Source organism: Hydra vulgaris, chromosome 10 (genome assembly GCF_038396675.1).
Source record: "Hydra vulgaris chromosome 10, alternate assembly HydraT2T_AEP".
Taxonomy (NCBI): domain Eukaryota; kingdom Metazoa; phylum Cnidaria; class Hydrozoa; order Anthoathecata; family Hydridae; genus Hydra; species Hydra vulgaris.
Genome location: NC_088929.1, coordinates 41,582,304 through 41,606,462, shown reverse-complemented (window position 1 = coordinate 41,606,462; position 24,159 = coordinate 41,582,304). Strand labels below are relative to the sequence as shown.

The 24,159-nt window shown below is 28.0% G+C and overlaps 1 long non-coding RNA gene across 1 annotated transcript; it reads left to right on the top strand.

Moving 5' to 3' along the window:
• Positions 1 to 1,165: 1,165 nt before the first annotated feature.
• LOC136086605 (uncharacterized) lies at positions 1,166 to 20,954 on the top strand. The gene is made up of 2 exons (XR_010641463.1): positions 1,166 to 1,307; positions 20,145 to 20,954. It is a non-coding gene; the product is annotated as an uncharacterized LOC136086605 (long non-coding RNA).
• Positions 20,955 to 24,159: the final 3,205 nt, after the last annotated feature.

The window sequence follows — 24,159 nt, the reverse complement described above, 5'->3', positions numbered from 1 at the left end:
TGTTCTTAATATACATTAATGATCTTCAAAAAGTCTTAAACAAACTTGATGTCATATTGTTTGCAGATGCTATTAATATATTTTATTCATCTCAGTCTATTAAAGAACTCTTTGCAACAACAAATATTGAACTTAAAAACGTAATATCTAGCTAAAATCTAATAAATTATTTTTAAACACAGAGTAAATCAATTACATCTTATTCCATCCCATCCAAAAAAGAAAAAAATATCAAATATATTATTAAATTATATATATTAACATAATTATTAATATATTACCATTGCTAAAAATAGAAAACATAAATATTAAAAGAACATCAGCAACTAAATTTCCAAGTTTACAAATTGACGAAAATATTTCATGGAAAACACACGTTGACTATTTATACAGTAAAATAACAAATAACATTGGCGTGCTAACCAAGGTAGACCAATGTTATCCCAAGAAAATCTAAACCATCTTTATTTCTCATTTATACAGACCTATTATACATATAGTAATATATTATAGGCAAGTACCCATAAATCCAATTTGAAATCCCTTTATCGACATCAAAAACATGCCCTTAGAATTGTCTATATAAAAGATAAATTCACTCATACTGAACCTTGTTAAAACTCCTTAATGCACTGAATGTCAATAGAATAAACATTTATCAAAATTTATTGTTTATGCTGAAATATAACTCGGACTTGTCCCATCACATTTTTCAAATGGTTTCTTTAAAAGCAATAGAAATAGATATGGCACTCCAGAACTAGGAAACTTTAATATACCGTTTAGAAAAATAAAACTGCTGCGTTTCACAATTTTATATCGCGTTCCCTATCTGTATAATAAACTGAAATGCCATAATTACAAAATTAGATAACCTAAGTTGTTTGAAAATCTTACTAAACAAATTCGTTTTAAATATAAACAATTATATGAACTTACACTAGACTAATGCTGAAACTAGAACCAGCATTATCGTTGAAACGAAAATCCCAAAACTTCAATAGCAAATATCAATATAAAAAATATATAAATGAATAATAATTTTACTTAAGCCTATTCATATATTTATGTATACAAAATCTAGCATTTATCAATTATTTATTATCTTACATTTTATTATATACGAATCCAATAAAAAAAGAACTACCATTAAATTTTGTGAAACTAGAAACATGTAAAACAAAAATACTTTAAATATTACTAGCACAAGCGGTTTCTTGATGGCAAAGCCATCTGCTGCAAGTTTCCCGCGTTCTTTTAATATTGATGATACGCTGCAGTTATATGTTTTTGTATTCTATAAAATTGTAAGATTTTTTTTTTTTTTTTTACCATTATATATTTTATAAGCATTCTAAATTTGTATCAGTTATATAGAATCACAACAGTTTAAAGATAACAGAACAAAAATTAAAAAATGAAAAACAAAAATATATATATATAAATATAAAATTAATGTCTGAGAAACATTCACCAGAACGCTGGAAATCGACAAATATAACCCCGATTTTTCAAAAAGGTAATACAAACAGTTCATCTTATAGTAATACCAACAGCTCATTATCATAGGCCACTCTCATTGACCACTGTTTCATGTATAATTTTGGAATCAATTATTTGATATAAAAATAATTATTTCCTAACAAAAAAAGCTTCTTAAAGGAAAATCAGCACGGGTACAGAAAAAAAAAAGCTGCACAACAAACCTAATTGAAACTCTAAATATCATAACAGATGCACTAGAAAATACCCATACAGTTGATATGTTATATCTAGATTTTGAAAAAGTGTTTGATAAAGTACCTCACTCTCGTTTGATCACTAAACTTAAATCATATGGTATCGTAAAAAATTACCTACGGTGGATAGAAAACATTTTAACTAACAGAAAACAGAAAGTCATCCTCGACGACAATATCTCAGAATGGCAACTGGTTATCAATGAGGTACCACAGGGATCAGTTTAAGGACCACCGCTGTATTTTGATTTTCATTAACGAATTGCTAGATCAAGTCAAAAACCTTATCACACATAACGCTGATGATAGTAAAATAATAAATACTATAAAAAATCCAAATGGTTCAATAAGCCTTCAAAATGATATAAATAATATAATAGTATGGTCATCTATCTGGCTCACAAAATTTCATTATGAAAAATGCAAAGTTATGGATATAGGAAAAAAATCCAAATGCTACATTTATAATCACTGATATTGATTGCAATTACAATTATACATTATGTAACACAGTAGTTGAACGGGTTTTAGGTATAATGATTCAATCGGATCTAAAGCGGCAAAAAAAGTTGATTTAGTAACTAGCAAAGCATACAGAATGTTAGGTATCATAATGAGAGCATTTAGATACTTAAACGAAAACATAAAAAAAAAGCTCCATGCAACATTCATACATTCCATCTTGAGTTTGCGGTTCTAGCATAATCTCCATTCCTGCAACAAGATATAGACCAAAATGAGATGATCCAAAGAAGAGCAACCAAACTAGCATCCACAATTAAAAAACTAGCTAATGAAGCAAACTTAAGTATTATGCAATTAACAACATTAGAAGAACATACACTACTTAAAGATCTTATTCAACGATTTAAAACTCAGCATTGTTTTTTCTGTTGATATTTAGGACAACAAAATTTCAGACTGAAAACACGTTTTTGCAAAAATACTTACGAATATCACTTTTTCCAAGAACGACTTGTAAATGCATGGAACAACTTACCATCTAAGATAATAGAAGCTTCATTATATAACTATAAAAATAAGCTAGAAAAATCTGAATTTTGCAGAAACTGTTTGCTAAAAAATAAACTAAAAACAAAATGAGCTGTTACAGTGCAATATCTACTGCTATTGCAACTCGCAACTTTTTACTCCAGTTGCTACAGCTATACATTGTTATTAGTATGCCAAGCAAAAAAACACTAATTGCATTTTTGAAATTTGAAAAAAGATTTATTTCTTTAAAATAAATATATATCATATAAATGATAATAAAGCACTAACTAGTAACTAACTAGTGCTTTATTATCATTTAACGGGTGATGCGGAAGTTATCGGACTAAATAAAAACGTCAATAACTTATTTATAAATAAAAAAACTACTATTATATTTTTTTTAAATAAAGCATTTATCTTTTAATAAAAATATATTATTTTTTATATGAAAAAACACCACCATCTGCAATTGATCTCAATTTTGCTCTGACGCCTTTTATATGCGACTGTAAAAAGTTTAAGTCAATTTCTTGTAGTTTTAGTTTAATGCGATCAATCAAAACTTGCTCTGTTGAAGCTTGCCAATCTCTCTTGTAAACCTTCTGTGCCAAATGTCCCCAATTGGTCGTGCTTGAGGCACATTTGGGGGATTGGATTCTTTATCAACGTAATAGACATATTGGTCCATCCAATTTAGAGAATCTTTAGAATAATGAGAACTTGCTAAATCTGGCCAAAATAAATAGCTAAAGTCTCCATGATACTTTTGAATAAATGGAAGAAGTCGTTTTTCTAAACATTCATTAATATAGATTGATGAATTGATCGCTACAGCTTTGGAAGTGCAAAACAATGGCTCGGACATACCACGGTCAGATATGGCTATCCACATGAACAATTTTTTTGGAAATTTCTCTTTTTCTATAAAACGAACACTTTCTGGGCATGTCTTTTTGTTGTTTGTGTAGTATCCAGAAATTCCAGGCATGTTGTCCCCTGCAAAACAAAAGTATTTTTCGTCATCGATGACTATAAGCGATTTTGTGTTATAGAGTTGATTAACTAGTTTCCTGCTTCTTTTCTTTGCCTTTATTTGTTGTTCTATAGTGTATTTTGGAGTCTTTTCACGTTTTCTATATTTAATATTTTTTTTTTTTTAACTGACGACCAATTGTCGATTGATTTACACCGAATCTAATACCTATTTTTCTCTGACTGACCCCTTTTCGATTGTTGACAAGTCTCGTTAATCTGGCTTCCTTTTCTCTAGTCCAGGATGTCGGACGACCAGGGTGATTTCTATCAGAAAACAATTGAACAGTTTCAAGTCTTTTTAGGTTATCATATATTGTACTTCGTGCAAATCCTTCCTTTTCAAAATGATTTACGATTTTTTTTTTTTTATATTAGGTTTATTTACAAAAAACATTTTTAGTCGCTTTCGAAAAGATTCTCGTTCAGCTGCATTTAACCTCATTTTAAATAATTGTATTTCAAATAATAAAGTTTATATTTTATAGAACGTTTATACCTACGCTTAAAACCACAAAAACTAATTATTATGCTCAAATAATGAAATTAGGATTTGTCCGATAACTTCCGCATCACCCGTTATATAATAAATATTTATTTTAAAGAAATAAATTTTTTTTCAAATTTTAAAAGTTCAATTAGTGTTTTTTTTGCTTAGCATACCTTTTCCCATTATATTGTTTATTATCAAATTGGTAGTTATATATATATATTTATATATATATATATATATATATATATATATATATATATATATATATATATATATATATATATATATATATATATATATATATATATATAATAAACAAATATCATTCATAAATTCCCTTATTGTAATTAAAAGGTCTTTGCTCATAAATCTGTTGTCTGCAAATTACTATTAATATTGTCATTTCTATGCTATAAATTGTTCTAGTTAAGTATATTTTACCTATTTTAATTACTTGTCAAATAATTATTAGGTTATAAGATTTTTATTTGTCTTGTGTTACCTGACAGCCGGATTCACTGTTACATTTTTTTTTACTTTTACACTAGTTTAGTTAGCAACATCTGAACTACTTTATATTACAAGTTTGTATTGGGGAGAGTGAGCAAAAAAGGGACACAATTAATATTTTACAGGGTTATTTCAATACCTTTTTTATTTGATGTATGAACTGAAAAAAACAAGTCTTTACAAATAAAAGAATGTTTGGGGTACCAATTTTACCCTCTACCATTGATAGCATGTTTTAATAAATTATGCTTTTTTTGAATTTAGTGAATCCCTGCAAGCAGTTGAGGCAGCATTGCTTTTATGTCATTAAAATTTACACTAAAAATGTCGTTAATCCTAGATTTGACAAATTTAGAAGTTTCCTTCTTTTGGTATTTTAGGAAGCTGACTTCTACATCAAAGTCTTTGTCTAATTCGTACTGCACTATTCCTACATAATAAGAAATAATGTTTTTACTACAACCTCAAAAATAACATAATCACTGACACTCACTGTTTGAATAAAACTAAAAGAGACAGTTTCCAATTCTTCTACAAACTTTAGGGAGTAAAAATTAAAAAAAACATCATTTTTTATTTTGTTGACATCTGTATCAAGATCACTGTTTGATATGCGTAATATATTTGTCTACACTTTCTTTGATTTTGAATGGATGAAATTATTACTTTTGTTGTATGTTTAATACTTTATCGCTTATTTTAAAAATCTCTGGTGTTGATCTTACAAATAGGTACCTACAAATTATATAATATTATTTTTTTAACTGTAACACAAGAAACTTATTTTCATCAATTGCATTTTTTTATAAAGTTTATGTGTTAAATATTGAATTTAAAAAAAAACCTGAACTATGAATATTTAGTTTAAATAACCTTTAGATAATCTCGTACAATCTCAGGAGAAAACACACTAAAGGTTTTTTTAACTGCTTTATGTACACTCAAATCTGAGATCTCTGAAAGAATAACACTTGTATTTGATTTCTCGCATGAGCCTTCATTGCATGGTTTTTAAGGCACATTTCTTTCTGAGATATCTGAAATAATAGAACTTGTAATCAATTTCTCACATGAGCCTTCATTGTATAGCTCTTGAGGTACATCTCTACTTGTACATCTCTATTGATAAAAAAATTTCATCACCAAATACATGTCTGATAAGAGTAAATTTCTGTCAAGGAAATTACTGAGATAATATTTGTTGGTGTGGATTTATCCCTTGCTTGTTGAGTGAGACTGGTCATTCTGTAAACTGTAATGACTTGTCCTGAATTTCAATAAATATTTCAGTGTTTATCCATTTAGATTATGGGCATATCCAAAAAAATCTTCTGGGACTCCTTTCATTCGTGGGTTTCTAAATAAGTTTCTTGGAAAAACTTTAACAGGGGGTTTTGCTATACCAGCTGCAGAGACCATTCATTACACTGTTACTAGTTCACCTCTTTCTCTTGACGTTATTTACCCTAGTTGATTTGTTCTCTTTTATGTAGTTACATGAGAAGTATTTTGCACAGTAATGAAACCTGTCTCATTAAGATTAAAAACTTTAAATGATGTTGCTTTAGACTCTTAGACACCTTCTTGTAATTTGATAAAGAAAATATCAATAGTATAGCGATTGAATGCAGTTGCTCTATCGATGAAATTGATTCTGATTTTCTAACAGATAGTTCTAAGTTTCTTTTCAAAATCTCTATACAGCTTATTTTAGCTCTATCTAACGCAGGGGATATTTTATTTTGTTTGCTTGAGCCATTTTAAAGGCTAAGGCTCTTTTTTGAACTTTTGTAAGGTTATATAACATATGGGAGAAGGTATTTAGATAAGTGCTTAGTGTTTTTTTTGTGCAACATAGAAAATCAATGAATGTTGATAACATCGTTGAAGGTTAGTATCTGGACATTTCCAATTTTTTTTTGTTTGCACAAATGAAGTTTAGACTTAGTAATGTCAGCTGAGTATGCTGCTTTTTAAATTTTTATCTCCTTTGTCACTTCGGCTTCAGCAACGTCCAAAATTTTTTCTGTTGTATGTGGAGCTTTATTTTTCCTTTTCTCAAGAAATTAGGCTTAATAAAAGATATTTGTTTGTGATGGTTTTAAGCTTACTGTTATTACTATATTTTATTTCAGACTATTAGTGAAATTATGATTTTATTTAAAATTAAAAAAACTTTTATGCATGCCTTTTGCTTTCCAAATGCTTTCAACTTATTGATGTAAAAAGAGTTCTCAATATTATCGAAATAACAATAATGAATCAAAAAAATATCTTACCTTGAATAACTGTCTCTCTTTCTAAATTTTGTTTTAGGCCCACTGTATAAGAAATAAAACTAAAATCAAAAAACAGCTTAAACGTATCATTTTTATTTTAAAAGAGATCAAAAATCGTATTCAAAATGTTTTAGAACTTTCCGCAACGGAAAACGACGCAAAACTGTTAAGGAAAAGACGGACAGCTACTTCTCTGTCCTACTTCACCCCTATATAGGACGCTTCAACCCTATGTAGGACGCTTTACCTCTATGTAGGACGCTTCACTAATATGTAGGACGTTTCATCCTTTTGTAGGACAAACGAAATAAAACTGAAAGTGCAGTCATACAGTTAAAGCTAAAATATAAATCAAAGTACTAAATGTTAGATGATAAATGCATTTCTCTATAAGTTATAAGAAATATGCAACAGCAGTCGAAAAAATACATACGTGAGTTTCTAGGCTGTCAGCAAAGATTTAATTTTAGAGATCCTTTCAAAAAAGACAGATTTCTAGTACGCGCAGGAAGGCTAAATTATGTCTATTAAACAGAGCAAAAAAATAATCTATACATTTATATTAGATAAAATTAATTAGGCATCGTTTCTAAATAAAGTTATAGGCGTGTCCCAGCATGGCAATGAAAAAGGATATTTATGTAGTATTAGGGATGGCTCTCCTTTTATATATACGTCAAAAGTTTCTGACTTATGCACAAGGAAATGGAGAAATCTTTTATTTTAAAGCTATTGCCAAAGAGCTTTGATTTAGAAAAGAGAATATTCAGAGCACTTTTTTAGCTTAGCCTTATTATTTTGATAATTTTTTTGATTCTCCTAATGATGATATTCAAACTATAACAGGACAATATGTTTAAGAAAGGTACATGATTGATCAATGTGATAAAAATACTATATGGATTAAAATGCCTAATCTTTATAGTTTTTCAATTATTATCAGATGGTCATTGACGTAGCATTAAAAAAGAAATCAATAATGATCATCAGCAAACCAGTATTCTATACAGCGATCCTTATGGTGGAGATAGTTTCTATCAAGCATTAGATGACAAAGTAAAATCAGTAATATTCAAGCTGTCAATAAATTAATTTAACATCACAGTGCTCAGTATTGTGTTCATTCAGAAGGTAGTATTAAGGAGTACCATTAATAAATAGACCAACAAATGCTTGGGGTTGTGGTCCTATTACTTTCAGAAATACTATTGATTATATTAAAATAAATATTTTCAATGTTGATTTTATATCTAATGAAAATACAAAACAAACGGTAAGTTTAGCAACAGATTTTGCACATGAAGAACATATACATGAATTTAAACAAGCTAATATTAAAATTGACAAGTTACAGGTATTCAGGTCTGAAAATTTAGTTTTAAAAGAATGCATCAAGCACAAACAGCATTCAAAAAGAATAGTAAAATATGTAAAGCCTAAACTCATGACAAAGCAGGAGAAATATATACAAAAATATGTGAACTGTCTGATGAATAAGTGCAACTAATATTTGGTATAATTAGAGACGATTATACAAAACAAAAGTTGATCCAAATATATACTTAGGTTACAGAAGCTACTGAAACTGCTTTATATACAACTAGTTTTCCTAGAAACAAATTGGGCTTTTGTCTTAAAAATACATATTATAGATAACTGTCTGCGTATGGATTAAAAAAATACTTTAAACGGCAATTGTTTTCAGTTCGGCTTTTTAACTCTAGCTGCAGTTAGAGTTAAAAAGAGTATCAAATGTTTTTGCCTAATAACTAAAGCACAAGAGTTAAAAAATTTAATGATTTAGTTATAGACTTTAGAGATCGAATTACCTTTTTGCAAGCCAAATACTCTGCAGAAGGAGATACATTCTCAAACGCTGATTTTTTGCATGCAGGTGATGATGCCAGCCAAGTTAAGACAGGAAAATTTGTAAAACTTCCAAATGGAAAGCTTAAAGAAACTAAATTTCTTTTTTTTTCTAATAAAGGGTTCAAAGAAATGGATGGATATTCTGAGGTAATGCAAGTTAAGAATGACGAATTTGCGTTACCCACCACTTTCAAAGCTAATCTAAGTTATAAAATTATAAAAGGAGATATAGGAGAGGAGTTTTTTAAAGCAATACCAAAACATTCAATAACTATAAATCCAGAAGGTTTGGAAACATTAGAAATAGAAAATCTAGTGTTAGATAAGTTTGAGCAAGAAATTACTTAAGCCACTAGAATTGTAGCTCATAAGTTAGCGGGGGCTCAACCAAAAAAAAATCATTAAATGGATGTTGGAAAGACTAAGGGAGAAGAAACAATGGATAAAAATTTGGTGCTAGCTATAATCAAGTTAGCTTCAGAAGACAAAAGTTTTTCTGAACTTTTAGCTGAGTATAAAGAAGGTTATAACTGGAATAAAGTATGGAGAAAGTTTGAAATCAGTGGTATAAAAGATGCTTTAGAAATTTGAAGTCAAATTTTAAATCAAATATTTCAATTTTTGAAATGTAGTTTGTAACCTTTGTTAGCTGTAATCAAAATGGATTACTCTCTTAAAGGTTGACTGGATTAGTTTTTAACACGTAAAGTAATCATTTTTTGAATACCACAATACTAGGTATAAATATCATAGTTTTAGACAATCTCTATTATAAGGATCATATTATATCGCTCCAGGATTTTATTTTGTGTTAAAGTATTTTTCCTGGAGTTTAAACAAATGGCATTATTTTAAATATAGAGATTTAAAATACCTTTTTGTAAATACGGCAAAAATACTACCAATTCTTATCTAGATATTTATTAATTCAATTCTAAACTAGAAATTGATTATTAGTCGTTCAAAAAGCACAACAACAAAAAAACAAAAAATAGCAATAAATTAACTCTTAATATTGTTTACGAACTTTTTATGCTTCCATATTTTACTCGCTATGCTTCATTTGCTTGTGATATTTTGAAACAATGTGGAATGTGATTAACTTTAATTTATGATAATCATGCGGTGCTTAGTAAAAAAATGCGTTACTACTAAGGACTGTTCCATGAAAAATGACATATTTTAAGTTCGTTCTCCCTTCTGTTTATTACACCTATTTGGTTTTACACATAATCAAATAAAAACATTTTCATTAGATTCAGAACAAAAAACTCAACTGTAATTTTAAACATTACGCTACCATACTTTTAAACATTTAAAACATTCAAAGTTTTATATTAATAAAATAAGAATTTTTTGGTGTGATACAACTTGTAAAGTCTTGTCCTCTTGAAGATTTTATCAAACAAAAATATCTGTCACATGTAATAATAGAGAAAGTTTATTTTTTTGGCGGAAATTTTACTCTATATAGATTTTTTTTTGTATTTTGATATTTCTGAATTTTTTTGTTCTAAGCAAAGTTTAAGTAAAAATGACCGACTCAAAAAAGCGATCACAAATACAAAAATTAGTGAACTAAAAAGTTTATACTATTTGTGGTGTTCATTTTTTCAACTTAGTGATGAAACTTTTGAAAAGTAACCACCTGGATTTCGATTAATGATACAGCGTTTTGTATCAACTTTTGAGTAAATTTTTTAGGGGAAGTTTTGAGGGAAATTTTTTTAACAGATGCTTTTAGAGGATATTTTTAGGGAAATTTTTTTAAAGAAAATTTTCTTAGGGAAATTTTTTTAGGGAATTTTTTTAGGGAAATTTTTAGGGGATGTTTTGGGGAAATTAAAAAAAAAAAAACCAGTTATAACTTTATATAGCAAGAAAAAAATGCTTGTTAGCGCAAGTTATATTAATTAAGTAAGATGAAAAAATAATCAGTAATAAAAAATAGTTAAATATAGCTTTATATTTAGAGCAAGAAGAAAATCTTTATTACACACAAGTAACATTAATAATATTAGGATAAAAAAACTTTTATATGTAGCATGTAAAAAGATGTTAATAAAAGTTGAAACAAAAATGTTAATAAACTTTTTCTGGTTTTTACATCGTTTATTTTTTAAGTGATTAAGCTTTTTTTTTTTAATTGATAAAAAAGGTAAGACATTCTTTGTTGGAAGTTTTATTTTCTTTTTAATTGTCATTGCAATTTAGAGTAGCTGCAAAATATAAAGCTGCACTCAAATTACATATATTTTTTGTTAGTACATGCATATATTTCTATAAAAGTTATTATTCTATTTAATAACTTTTATAGAAATATGTGCATGTACTAACAAAAAATATAAGACTTCAAGTGTTCAAGTATTTTTTGCACTATTTTGAACTAGACTTATATTCGTCGAAAAATTTCAAATTTCATAGTAACGTATTTTAACGTTTAAAAATTATGACCATAGAAAGTTTAAACCCACATCAAGTTAAAGGGGCTGCAATTTTTATATGGTCATAGTTTTTGAAGGCTGAGAAATCATACTATGGAACTTAAAACTTATTGATGAATATAAGTCTAGCTGAAAAAAGTACAAAAACTATTTCATCAACTTGTTGCTCTTACATTTAAGGCAGGAGAGCGAAAATTCATAGGCTTTTTGATCGCAGGCTCCAATAGCCGCAGTTCTTTGCAAAGTATCTTTAGCATAAGTATAGACATGTAAATGTTTGGAGTTAGCTCCATGTCTGGAAGTTCGATATCACCAAAAATTGCTGGATATATATATATATATATATATATATATATATATATATATATATATATATATATATATATATATATATATATATATATGTATGTATGTATATATATGTATATATGTATATATGTATATATATATATATATATATATATATATATATATATATATATATAAATATATATAAATGCAAACAACAGAATATATACAATAAATAATATAAACATTTATGAACTATAAGCATGTAAACATAAATTCTATACTAAGAACTGTAATAATAAGTATGCATTGAGAATATATAAACCTCTTTAATTTAATTTATTATTTTAACATTTTGTTTGTCATTAAGTTTAGTTCTGGAAACATATTTAATCAATTGTAAACCTAAGAAAAAACGTTTTTAAATTATAAATGGGCAACTAATTTAAAATGAAAATGTGCAGTAATAAAGGTAATAATCTTTGTAAGGTAAGTAGTTGTAAGGTGAGTAGTTGTAAGTTGTTATTTGCAATAGTAGATCAGAGTGTTTTTTGAAGCCCAATAGAACTTCAAATTGGAAAAAGTAACACAATAAATAAAACTGTAATGAAATTTTTTTGATTATTTAAATAATCAATACATGACATTAACACTTAAAATTAATTTTCGGGCGTATGGGCATAGCGGCTGTTTTTGACAAAACCCAGTCTGGATGTCCAAGTTTGGGCCACTTTCTCAAGAACATCTGGTCATAAGTCACGAATAACACAAACAATGATGGCCTCCAAGGTATCAATTGATGCTGGATTTTCTTCATAAATCAGTGACTTCACAAAGTCCCACAGGAACTAATTCAGAGATGTCAAACCGCACGAACTTGGAGGCCAATTGACAAGTCCGATTTTTGAAGTTAACTTATCTCTAAATTTTAATATTAACAAGTCAATGGTTGCGATCGCTGTATGACAAGTAGCGCCATCCTGTGTAAAATCACATCTCGTTTGTATCTATGTCATCTATACTCTCACAAAAAATTTTTTAGATCATGGTGCGGTATCAATCTCCATTGACCGTAACGCGTACTCCGGCCTTATTTTTGAAGAAATGAGGTCCGATGATGTCACCAGCGTGTACACCGCACCAAACGGAGAATATTTTGCGATGTAATGGAATCTGAAGGGTCTCTTGTGGATTAGTCTTACTCCATATGCAGCAACTTTGCTTATTAACAAAACCATTATGCAAAAGATGAGCCTCATGGGTAAACACAATTTGGCGATAAAATAACGGATTACTAACAGCTCTAGAGCCCAATCAGCGAAGAAATGAAGCATATAACGGTCTTGCAGCTTTAATTTTTGCACCAAACGGATCTTATACGGGTGTAGACCAAGAACTTTGCTCAAAACTTTGCATGCCATGGACGAACAGTGCCACAATTCCTGCAACCAACAACGAATCGATAAATTTATTTTAATATTGTAAAATTATTTAAAAATAATTATATATATATATATATATATATATATATATATATATATATATATATATATATATATATATATATATATATATATATAATTATTTTTAAAAAGAACACATTGTTTTTTATTCTTGACATGTTTTGTAAAATTTATTTACATTTTCAAAAGATTATTCTACAATAATAAAAAACTCTGACATAAATATTAAAAATTAGAAGTCTTCACAGAGAAATATTAAAGGACATAAAATTATAGATAATAAACGAATATATTTATTACAAATTAACTCGGTAAATAACTTATCAAAATAACCAACTTTCAAAAAAAAAAAAAAATTAAACTGACAGTAAAATGAAATAGATAAGTTTATAGCATAATGTAAAGTTTGTTTATTAAGTGAGGGACTTTCCCAGTTAATTTGGAGGGCTTCTTTTATCTTTAAATTGTGTTTGGTTGGGGCATTGTCCCGAATCTCAAAAGAAACACAGTTACACAAATTTTTGCAATTAAGAGATAAATTTAAGTGTTTAAATATATGAGATTGTTTATCACTTTTAAGGTGCTCATTTGTTCTAATTGCCGAGTGTCTGGAGATTTCTACAATATAACTGGCATTACAGCCAGCGCAAGAAAATTTAAAGACAACATGAGATTTAAGCAGTTTTGGAAGTTTTAAGTGATGTACTTATTAAAAAATCCAATTCGTTTTAGACATTTATTACAAAAAAACGTATAGAGGTGTTTTACAAAATTTTTTAGTTTTATTCCCTCTTGCTACAAATTTGGACTTGTTCGTTGTTTGATTGATCGTACATTTAAAATTAATAATTCTTGTGTTGGTTTTGGTAAAGATATTAAGAATCTATCATTAGTTTTATAAAATAATAAATTTCCACAAAAAAATTATTGACAATGAAAATAAACCCTTTATTGATAAGAAAACGAACCCATCTGATTCTAACATTGTTAATAGCTTAAATATAAAATACATTAAGCTTCCATAGATTGGAATGTACTCTAATTACACTAAAATAAAAATTTCATAAATTGTTCATAAATATTGCAAGGATGTTCTAATAAAATTAATTTTCACTAAAATTTTCAATAAAATAACCATTTTCAATAAAATACAAGATTTTTTTTAAAAAAATTTTGTTTTTGCTTAAAAGAGTCACTTCCTAAACTGCTTAAATTACATGTTAACAACAAACTTTCTTGCGCTGGCTGTAATGCCAATTATATTAGAGAAACCTCCAGACACTTGGCAATTAGAACAAATGAGCACCTCAAATATAATAAACAATCTCATATATTTAAACACTTAAATTTATCTCTTAATTGCAAAAATTTGTCTAACTGTGTTTCTTTTGAGATTTTGGACAATGCCCCAACCAAGCACAAATTAAAGATAAAAGAAGCCCTCCAAATTAACTGGGAAAGTCCCTAACTTAATAAACAAACTTTACATTTTGCTATAAACTTATCTATTTCATTTCACTGTCAATTTATTGATTTATTTATTTTTTTTGACAGTTGATTATTTTAATATGTTATTTACCGAATTAATTTGTAATAAATATATTCGTTTATTATGTATAATTTTCTGTCCGTTAATATTTCTTTGTAAAGACTTCTAATTTTTAATATTTATGTCAGAGTTTTTTATTATTGTAGAATAATCTTTTGAAAATGTAAATCAATTTTACGAAACATGTCAAGAATAAAAATCTTCGTGCTATTTTTCAAAATAATTACTTATTTTATGCTAATACGACGTTCAAGATATATATATATATATATATATATATATATATATATATATATATATATATATATATATATATATATATATATGTATGTATATATATATATATATATATATATATATATATATATATATATATATATATATATATATATATATATATATATATATATATATATAAGATTGCACAAATCTGAATAATTTGTTGTCTAAAAATGTTTATTTTTATTAATCTTTCTATTAAAAAGAATAATAAAATTAAACTATTTAAGAAATTTAATAAAATTAAATTTCTATTTTTAGACAAAACAAAAAACAACAATAAAGTCAAATATCTTCAAGTCGCTTTAATTTTTTCCAGTTGTTTTATAAAATAAAATGAGTTTGTTAGCAACCAAAAATGTAGAAAAAAAGACTAAAAAAAAAACTCATGCAAAAAGAAATCCCACTGTACTAAAGAAACTAATTTATCAGTCATTTTGCAACTTCTTAAGATTTATCAGTCTATATATTTAATTAATATATTTATCTTAAAATAGTTTTTCATAAACATATATATATATATATATATATATATATATATATATATATATATATATATATATATATATATATATATATATATATATATATATATATATTTATATATGTATAATATATATGTTACTGTTACCCGCAGTACCGCACAGGAATTAGCAGTTCAGGAGTCTGGAGTCATAGCATGCCATGACATGAGCAATCAGCTGACAGGTGACAGCACACAGGCAGAATTTCGTTGACAAGTACCATTTTGCAGCGGACAAAATAAGTGCAACTTTTTTGGTTTGTTTCATTTTCTTAAGTCTGGTCCGTGTCAACGTCACGTAAGTTTTTTAATAATTAAAGGAAGTATCCAAAATTTCCAGAAGTTTCCAGAAGCATGCAGAAGTTTCCAGAAGTCTCTAGAAGAAGCACCTGGAAGCATCCAGTAGCATCCAGAAATATCTAGAAACATTCAGAAGCATCCAGACGCATCCAGAATCTTCCAGAAGCATCGAAAAGAAGCATCTAAAATCTTCCAGAACAGGTTCACACAGGTTCATTTTACTATATGAGACATGTAAATCGACATGTAATTCAGTCAGTATATGGAAGTCAATCAGTCAGTATTTTCAAGACAGTTTATCGAAGTGAGTTTTATCAAAGTGTTTTATCGAAGAACATCAATACAAGAAGTGAAATACAACAAGTGTTTCATAACATCAATACAGTTCACATCCAACCAAGATACTGTGTTCCACAGAGCATTATTGTATCTTCACAAGGTAAATGTAACACGGTAAGCCTTAAGAAGCGTGATTATTTATTTTTATTATTTTTATGACTTCAAGTGCAAAAATGGATTAGAACTAAGAAAGAAAATTATTGGCAATTACGTAAGTGGAATGTCACAAAAAAGTATTTGTGATAAATATCGCGTGAAAAAATGGACCGTATCGAGATTATATTTCAAATATCGTTCTACGGGGAAGTTGGCAACAGATAACAAAGGTGGAAGACCGCGTTCCACCACTTCTAGAGAGTATTCTATGATCGTCAGATCCGTCAAGAAGGATCCCTGGATATCATCAGTCGAGATACAAAAGCAATTAGAGCTGCCTGTATCGGACCAAACAATCAGACGACGTGCTGTTAAAGCCGGATTGTTTTCTCGACGCCCTGCAATGAAACCGCTGATTTCACTAAAAAACCAGAAGAAAAGACTCCTGTTTGCTACATCTCATATTGACTGGAATGTGCAGAAATGGGGAACTGTCCTGTTCAGTGATGAATTGAAGTTCAACATCATTGGGAGCGATGGCATTTGCCGTGTACGTCAACCGGCCGGAAAACGTCTCGATTTACGTTACTGCCATAAGACCGTGAAGCATGGTGGAGGCAATGTAATGATCTGGGGGTGTTTTTCTGCTAACGGTCTAGGTCCAATACATCGAAACGATGGAATAATGGACCGTTTCATGTATAAAAATATCCTGAAAGATGTTATGTTAACTCATGCTGAATGGAATATGCCAATAAAATGGGTTTTTCAGCAAGACAACGATCCGAAACACAGTGAAAAGGTAGTCAAGCAGTGGTTTCAAGACAACCACCTTTCGGTGATGGATTGGCCGCCTCAATCTCCGGATCTCAACCCTATCGAGAACCTGTGGGAAATCGTCAACCGCAGAATTAATCGTGAAGGTGTTCGTAATAAGAATCAACTGTTTCAACAAATCCAAAAGGCCTGGCCAGCAATTCCACAAAGTTTCATTGATCACCTGATCGAATCTTTGCCTCGAAGATGCAAGGCTGTGATCGACAACAAAGGATTTTGTCGAGTTGCAGTTGTTTTGTCCAGAAGAAAGTCAACTTTTTTTAATACTTTTGATTAATTTATTAATTTTTGTGTACAAATAATGAACTTTGTAATGAATAAAACTTGAAGAACTTTGTCTCTAAACAGTTACATAGTTATTTCTCTAAAGTGAAAAAATGCAGCACTTTTATATAAAGAAACTAAATTAGCATTATTTGGTTGCACTCTTTTTGTCCGATACTGTATATATATATATATATATATATATATATATATATATATATATATATATATATATATATATATATATATATATATATATATATATATATATATATATATATATATATATATATATATATATATATATATATATATATATATATAATTACATATATAATTTATCGTCATTTCAACTTCTTAAGAACCTAAACAGGCTAAGTAAATTAAAAAAACAAATAACCAACAACAAACAAATATTTATTCATTAAAACTGCTAATATTAACAGTAAAATTAAGCAAGGAAAACAACAATTGTCCTTCAAAAGTAAGAAAGATTTTTAGCTCTACTTTATTACTCCCATCGTTCTAAAATACTGTTTCGATTTGCATTCAACATAAAGAATTATGGAAAGATTTGTACTTTTTAGTTCACCTTTGAAAATAGAGTAAGAAAAAAGCAAATCAAAATTTTACAAAATAACTTTATTCCAAACATATGGTTTACCATAATCGAAACAAACTGATTAAACTTGGTTCGACAAAAAACTTAGTTTAGCAAATCATTATTTCGTAAGGTATATTTATTGACAGGTTTTAAAGTCAAAATATTTTTAAAAAAGCCTTTTTTAACTTTATTTTGGTCTGTAAAAATTGGAGGCATATTTGAGGGTAGAGAAAGCTTTTTTTAAGCGAATGAAAAATAATACTCCGTCTGTTCCGCAATTGTAATCACATTTGGATACTTTTAGTGCAAATACTGAAAATTCATGCTATTATAGTAATTTTTAAAGATTTGCAAATTTGTCTTAATTTTTTTCTAGAAGTTCAAATTCAAAAAGAAAACAAGTTTTTAATTAAAAATTAGAGAAATAAGGCACCACTCACAAAAATGTACATTTTTTTGTTCCGCATTACTTGTCACATTTCGTTTTACAGTGTGAATATTTTTTAATGCTAAGCCTCACTTATCAAATAATGATTCTGCTTTACAAGAAGAACTTGTTAAAGAAGGTTGGAGTCTGCAATTGAAATCTTAACCTTCGAATAGTCCAGATCAAAATGTTTTGGAACTTGGGTTTACTAATAAACGCAATGCATTGAATAACTGAAATAAAATGAGTATAGAACATGTTTCTGACTCGTAATTTTTTATTTATTTGTTTTTTAGTACCCTATTATTCTGCTATAAAACTGTAATATTTTTTAAGCTTGCAAATCGATCACCGGTTTTCAATGTCCAAGCTTGTTAGAAAGCCTTAAGTTTATCCTTTTAACAAGCTGTTACTTTTGAAAACCAGTTTACAAAAACTATACATGCTGGACACCTAAGGACATATCTAATAATTATTCTATATTATATTATTAATTAGAACATTTCTTATATAATTAGAATAAATTTATTACAACAATTAAGATATACTATTAATTAGAATATAAATATTCTAATCGGTTATAGTTTTTAGCGTCGTTTTTAAAAATAATTTTTCAAAATAAACCGACATATAACCGACATTTATGCTAACTTCTTTGAGTAAACGTTTTATTACCAGTAAAACACTAGCTTATGAGGAACTTAAAGGCATCTTATTAATTAAGAAGGTCTCATGTGTTTGAAAATATTTTAATTGATAACAATTTAATTCTAAAAAATATTGATTTGCAAAAATGCAATATGCGATATGCTAAATCAATATTGCAAAATAAAATGAATTTTCTAAATGTTGAAGGTCATATTGTAGTTATTTATAGATTGAAATAAAGATTATTTCTAATTGCTAAACTAAAGATTGTTTGCAATTGCAATTGCTACTCCTTACAATTAGATTTTAAAAATCTCTTGTATTTACAAAGAATTTATGTTTTCGTTGCGATATTTTTCGGAATTTTAATTACTTTTACAAGTAGAGTTCTAAAATAATTAAAAAATTGAAAAACTTTTTGTTACATAGTTATACACGAGTTATTAAATAGAACATTTTAAACAAAATCGTAAAATATATTCGCAATACTTAACATAATAAAGTTTTCTTTTTCAAATTTGATAGAGGAATTTGTCACTTTGATCTAAAATCAAATAAAATTTCCTCGTGACGTAAGCGTTTCCTATTGTTTTGCATACCTCTTAAACTATGCCTTGAACATCTATTAATTAATATGTACTTCGAACGTCCTCATCAACATAATTAGTAATCGATACAACTCCTTTAATCAGACTTGTATTTGAGTGAGACAGCATTTCTATCAATTATTAACTTATTGTTGTAAAATATATCATAATGCTTAAAATTATTACCGTTATTTTTTTTATTATTCTTCACACTTCTCCTTTTTGTTAAAACAACTACTATTTCTTCCTTTTTTTTTTTTTCTTTATCATCTTTTTTTTATTTTTCTTATTGTTATTATTAATATTTTTGTTATTATTGTCGTTATCATTACTGTTATTGTTAATATTATTGTTGTTATTGTTTTTGTAATAAGTATCGTTATCTTTTCAAAATATATATTTTTAGACTAGTTTTATTTCTAGCTTTAAAACTTATTTTAAGATATATATTTTTCATACACACACACTAATATATATATATATATATATATATATATATATATATATATATACATGTATGTACACATAAATTTATATAGTTTGCATCAATAACTAATATTTTTTGATTAAACATATAGAATATACGGAAATGTCATCTGATGACTGGAAGGATAGAGTTAACGAGACGATGAGATGTGTTTTTAATAAGGAGAAAGATAAATATACTAAAATAATGTTCTTTTTGAACGAGGAAGAAAAAAACAACTATATTAGTATTTCGCCACATTGGCGAACATTAAGATTTTTATTGGATGATAGTGCATCTTTTAAAAGTTACGCAAGTCGTATTTTTGAAGAAATTGAACAAAGGAACAATGGTATGATAAAGTTTTCAGAAACAATAAGTATTGAAAATGTTGCACCAACTTCTCTAGAACCTGTCACACTTGGCCTCAATGCAATCAGATCTATTTATCGCTGGTGGAAAGGAGATATATCTGGTTTTCGCTGCTGTAAAATTGTAATAGATTCATTTGCTAGTTTTTTAGGAAGAATTTTCGGAGCTGCTATTGACAATTTTTGTGGTTTTGATAGTACAAAAAGTGGTGGTTGAACAGCTAGAGAATATTACGCCTCTGCTGCTTACAATTTGTCCGATCGCATGACACAAAGACTATTTGGAATACCACAAGATGAAGCATTAGAAAACGCATATCGATTTTTTAATCTTAAAAACAATGCATCTTACCGAGATGTTCTTACACCATACAGGACAATGTGTTTTATACATCACCCAGATAAAGGAGGCAGTTATGTAGATTTTCATTCCGTGCAAGTTAATATGGCTGTTATTCAAGCAGCGAATGGTATTTGTCGAGAACTTTAATTTTCTTATATTAAACGTTTGTTGATTTAAATTATTTTAAAAAATTAACTTTCATTTAAAATTCTAGTGTAACTTGCATTGAAAAAAATGTCTTTAGAAGTTAGGGTACCGAGCGAGCTCGTACATATTTTGCGCCATTGGTAAGGAATAAGTTGTAAACCACCTAGTTAAATTCTGTTCCGCGGTGCTCTGCGACGAACTTTTTTTTTTCACGTAATTAAATTTATTTGACTATCTTTTGGGCTCTTTAAGTTAGTCGACCAAAGTTATTGTCTAACTAAAACTATTCAACTACCTTTTTAGTTAAATTATTTTTAAGTGTAATTAATGTTAGCTATTATTTTTAGCTAACTTGCTATAGAAGTTGCTGTAGGGGTTTTTCATATGAATAAAAATTATTCTGCCTGACCGGGATAAAAAAACAACTACGATCTCGCCTCTCCTATATAAGTCGTTTTCTATAAGAATGAGGCAACTTAAAATAGATTAGCTAGTGAATTTTTTTTGACAATATCAGGTATATTATTGAATCATTTCATTCGAAAAGCATGTGAGTTTGAGTAAATATTGCGAAGCGGTTCAAAAGTTATTTGCGGCTTAAAGTTTCATAAAATGTTGACATTTTTCAAAGTTTTTTTTTATGTAGCAATTTCATGCAGGTTAAATGCATTTGTTTTAAATGAAAAAAGTGCTAAATTTTTATAAATGAACCTAATATTAATTTTTATTTGTTAAAGAAAAAAAATTAGCTTTTAAAGTATGTGCTATACACTTTTTTTACTACCCAAAACTACCATAGCTGCGTTCAATAATGCAAATTCTTTACTTTTAAACAGTAAGTCCCTAGTTAATCTAGGTTTATATTAGAATGTTATAATTTTTTAAGAAATAACATCTGGTTTTGTTGACTGCAAATACAGTTAAACTTGGTTAAATCTCAATTTTTGTCTAAAAATCATGTCTCAAAATCTCATAACTTTAACTTTGTCAGGATTTTTAAGAAAACCTTGCTGAACGTTCTGCTAAATGAGAAGTGAGTTTTCTGTTGACTAATGTATTTAATAAAAATAAAAAAATTGACTTTTTTTTTATCTTTCATTGTTTTCAATTTGAGGAAAACTTTGTCTATGTTTTTTTTTGCCAGCTATGAACTCTTCATTTTTTTTGAAAAAAGCATACGAGAGGCATTGAAATACTCTTATTACAAAAATAAACTTTCTGCCCTTCTCTGAACCCAACAGGAATTAAATTTTGAGTCCAATCACTTAAGCATAAGCCGGTCTCTTAGTTAATTTGATTTAAAGCATTCTCATTGGCTTTGTTTTGTTGCAAGTATTAAAGAATATACTTCATCGAAAAGTATATAGATTCAATACTTTAAGACTATTGCAGCTAACCCACAATCTTTGACCACGTTAAACGAACGTTGCGAATGTTCAAGCACGTTCTATGAACTCATTGTAAATGTTCTGGATATATGTGAATACACAACTAAAAACGTTCCAAAAACGTTGCCTCATCGTTCTTTTAGGTTCGCGTTTTTTTAATGTTGCATATGTAATTTTTCATCAAGTCAATAAGTTTCCAGCGGGTGTAATACTAAGTTTTTTCAAATTCACAAGTTTTAGTTTCAAGATAAGGATGCCAACCTGAATTAGCCCAGCAAGCACATAATTTTATTTCAAAGTTGCAATTTGGTTGACATATGGTTGGAAAATAACGATTAAAATTTCAAATTTATTTCAAGGTTATTTCTAAGAAAATTTCTAAAAAAAAAAACTTTGAAAATTTCAACATTAATTCAATGTTATTTTTCAACTAAAAATAAACTGAATATAATATTAACAGCAAATTTTTTAGCAAAATCAATAAGCGCTTCCTCTGTCAATTCAAGTTTTCCTAAAATAAGTTTAACATATTGTTTAATGTTTTTCTTGCGTTGGCTTTGTGTATAGTCAGTGAATTTATAGAAAACCAAGTTCTGCCATGATGGTAATAATAAATTATTGTTTGCATACGATCTTGAAATAATTATTAGCGTTACTTTCCTTGAAACTGTTTGAACCCATTGATTTATTAATATCAATGCATTAGCATCCCTTACTTCATCAAAACTAATAAAACTCTACCCTTTATATAAATATTTTTCTCTAAGGCAATATGTTCCCAATCTTTCTAATTGCCTTAAAATAATGTTAAGTTTGGCTGACCTTGATTTTTGAATATTTACTTTGGGAGCGGTATTTTTAGTGCCAACGTTAGGAGAGATATACCCTTGTTTAATTGATGTTGTTCTACTATGTTTCTACAGAATCAGGTATTCCCATATACACTGCAGATGACATTAGTATTGATAATTGCCCTCAAATAGCAATATCTTTTAAAAATTCCTCTTAGGCACCTAGTTTTCAATGGGGGACGCTTCAAACGTCACGTTGGACGCTTTCACCATATGGGTGAAACGTCCTACGTAAGTGTGAAGCAGGACACAGAAAAAAGCTGCTGTCCGTCTTCTCCTTAACAGTTTTGCGTCATTTTTCATTGCGGAGAGCTCTAAAATATTTTGATAATCTTTCAAAATAATAATAGTGATACGTTTAAGCCGTTTTTGATTTTAGTTTTAGTTCTTATTAGGTGGGCTCAAAACAAAATTTGGAAAGAGAGATAGTTATTGGAGGTAAGATTTCTTTGATTCATAATTGTTGTTTGGATAATATTGAAAACTCTTTTTACATCAGTAATTTGAAAGCATTTGGAAAGCAAAAGGCATGCATAAAAGTTTTTTTAATTTTAAGTAAAATCGTAATTTCACTAATAGTCTGAAATAAAATGTAGTAATAACAGTAAGCTTAAAACCATCGCAAACAAATATTTTTTATAAAACCTAATTTCTAGAGCTTTTTAAAGGAAAAGGAAAACTCCGCATGCAACAGAAAACATTTTGGAAGTTGCTGAAGCCGAAGTTACAAATGAGATAAAAATTTGAGTAGCAGCATACTCAGCTGAGATTTCTAAGTCTCCTTCTTTGTAAACAAAAAAAAATTGTCAATAAGCAGATACTAATCTTCTACGATTTATCAACATTCTATAATTATCTCTGTTGCAAAAAAAAAAAAAAAATTGAGCATTTATCGAAAGATCTGTTCCCCTATGTTATATAACCTTATAACAGTTCAAAAAAGAGCAATAGCTTTTGAAATGGCTCAGGGGAACACAATAGTATGTCCCTTCCGTTGGATAGAGCAAAAATGTCTCTTTGAGATTAT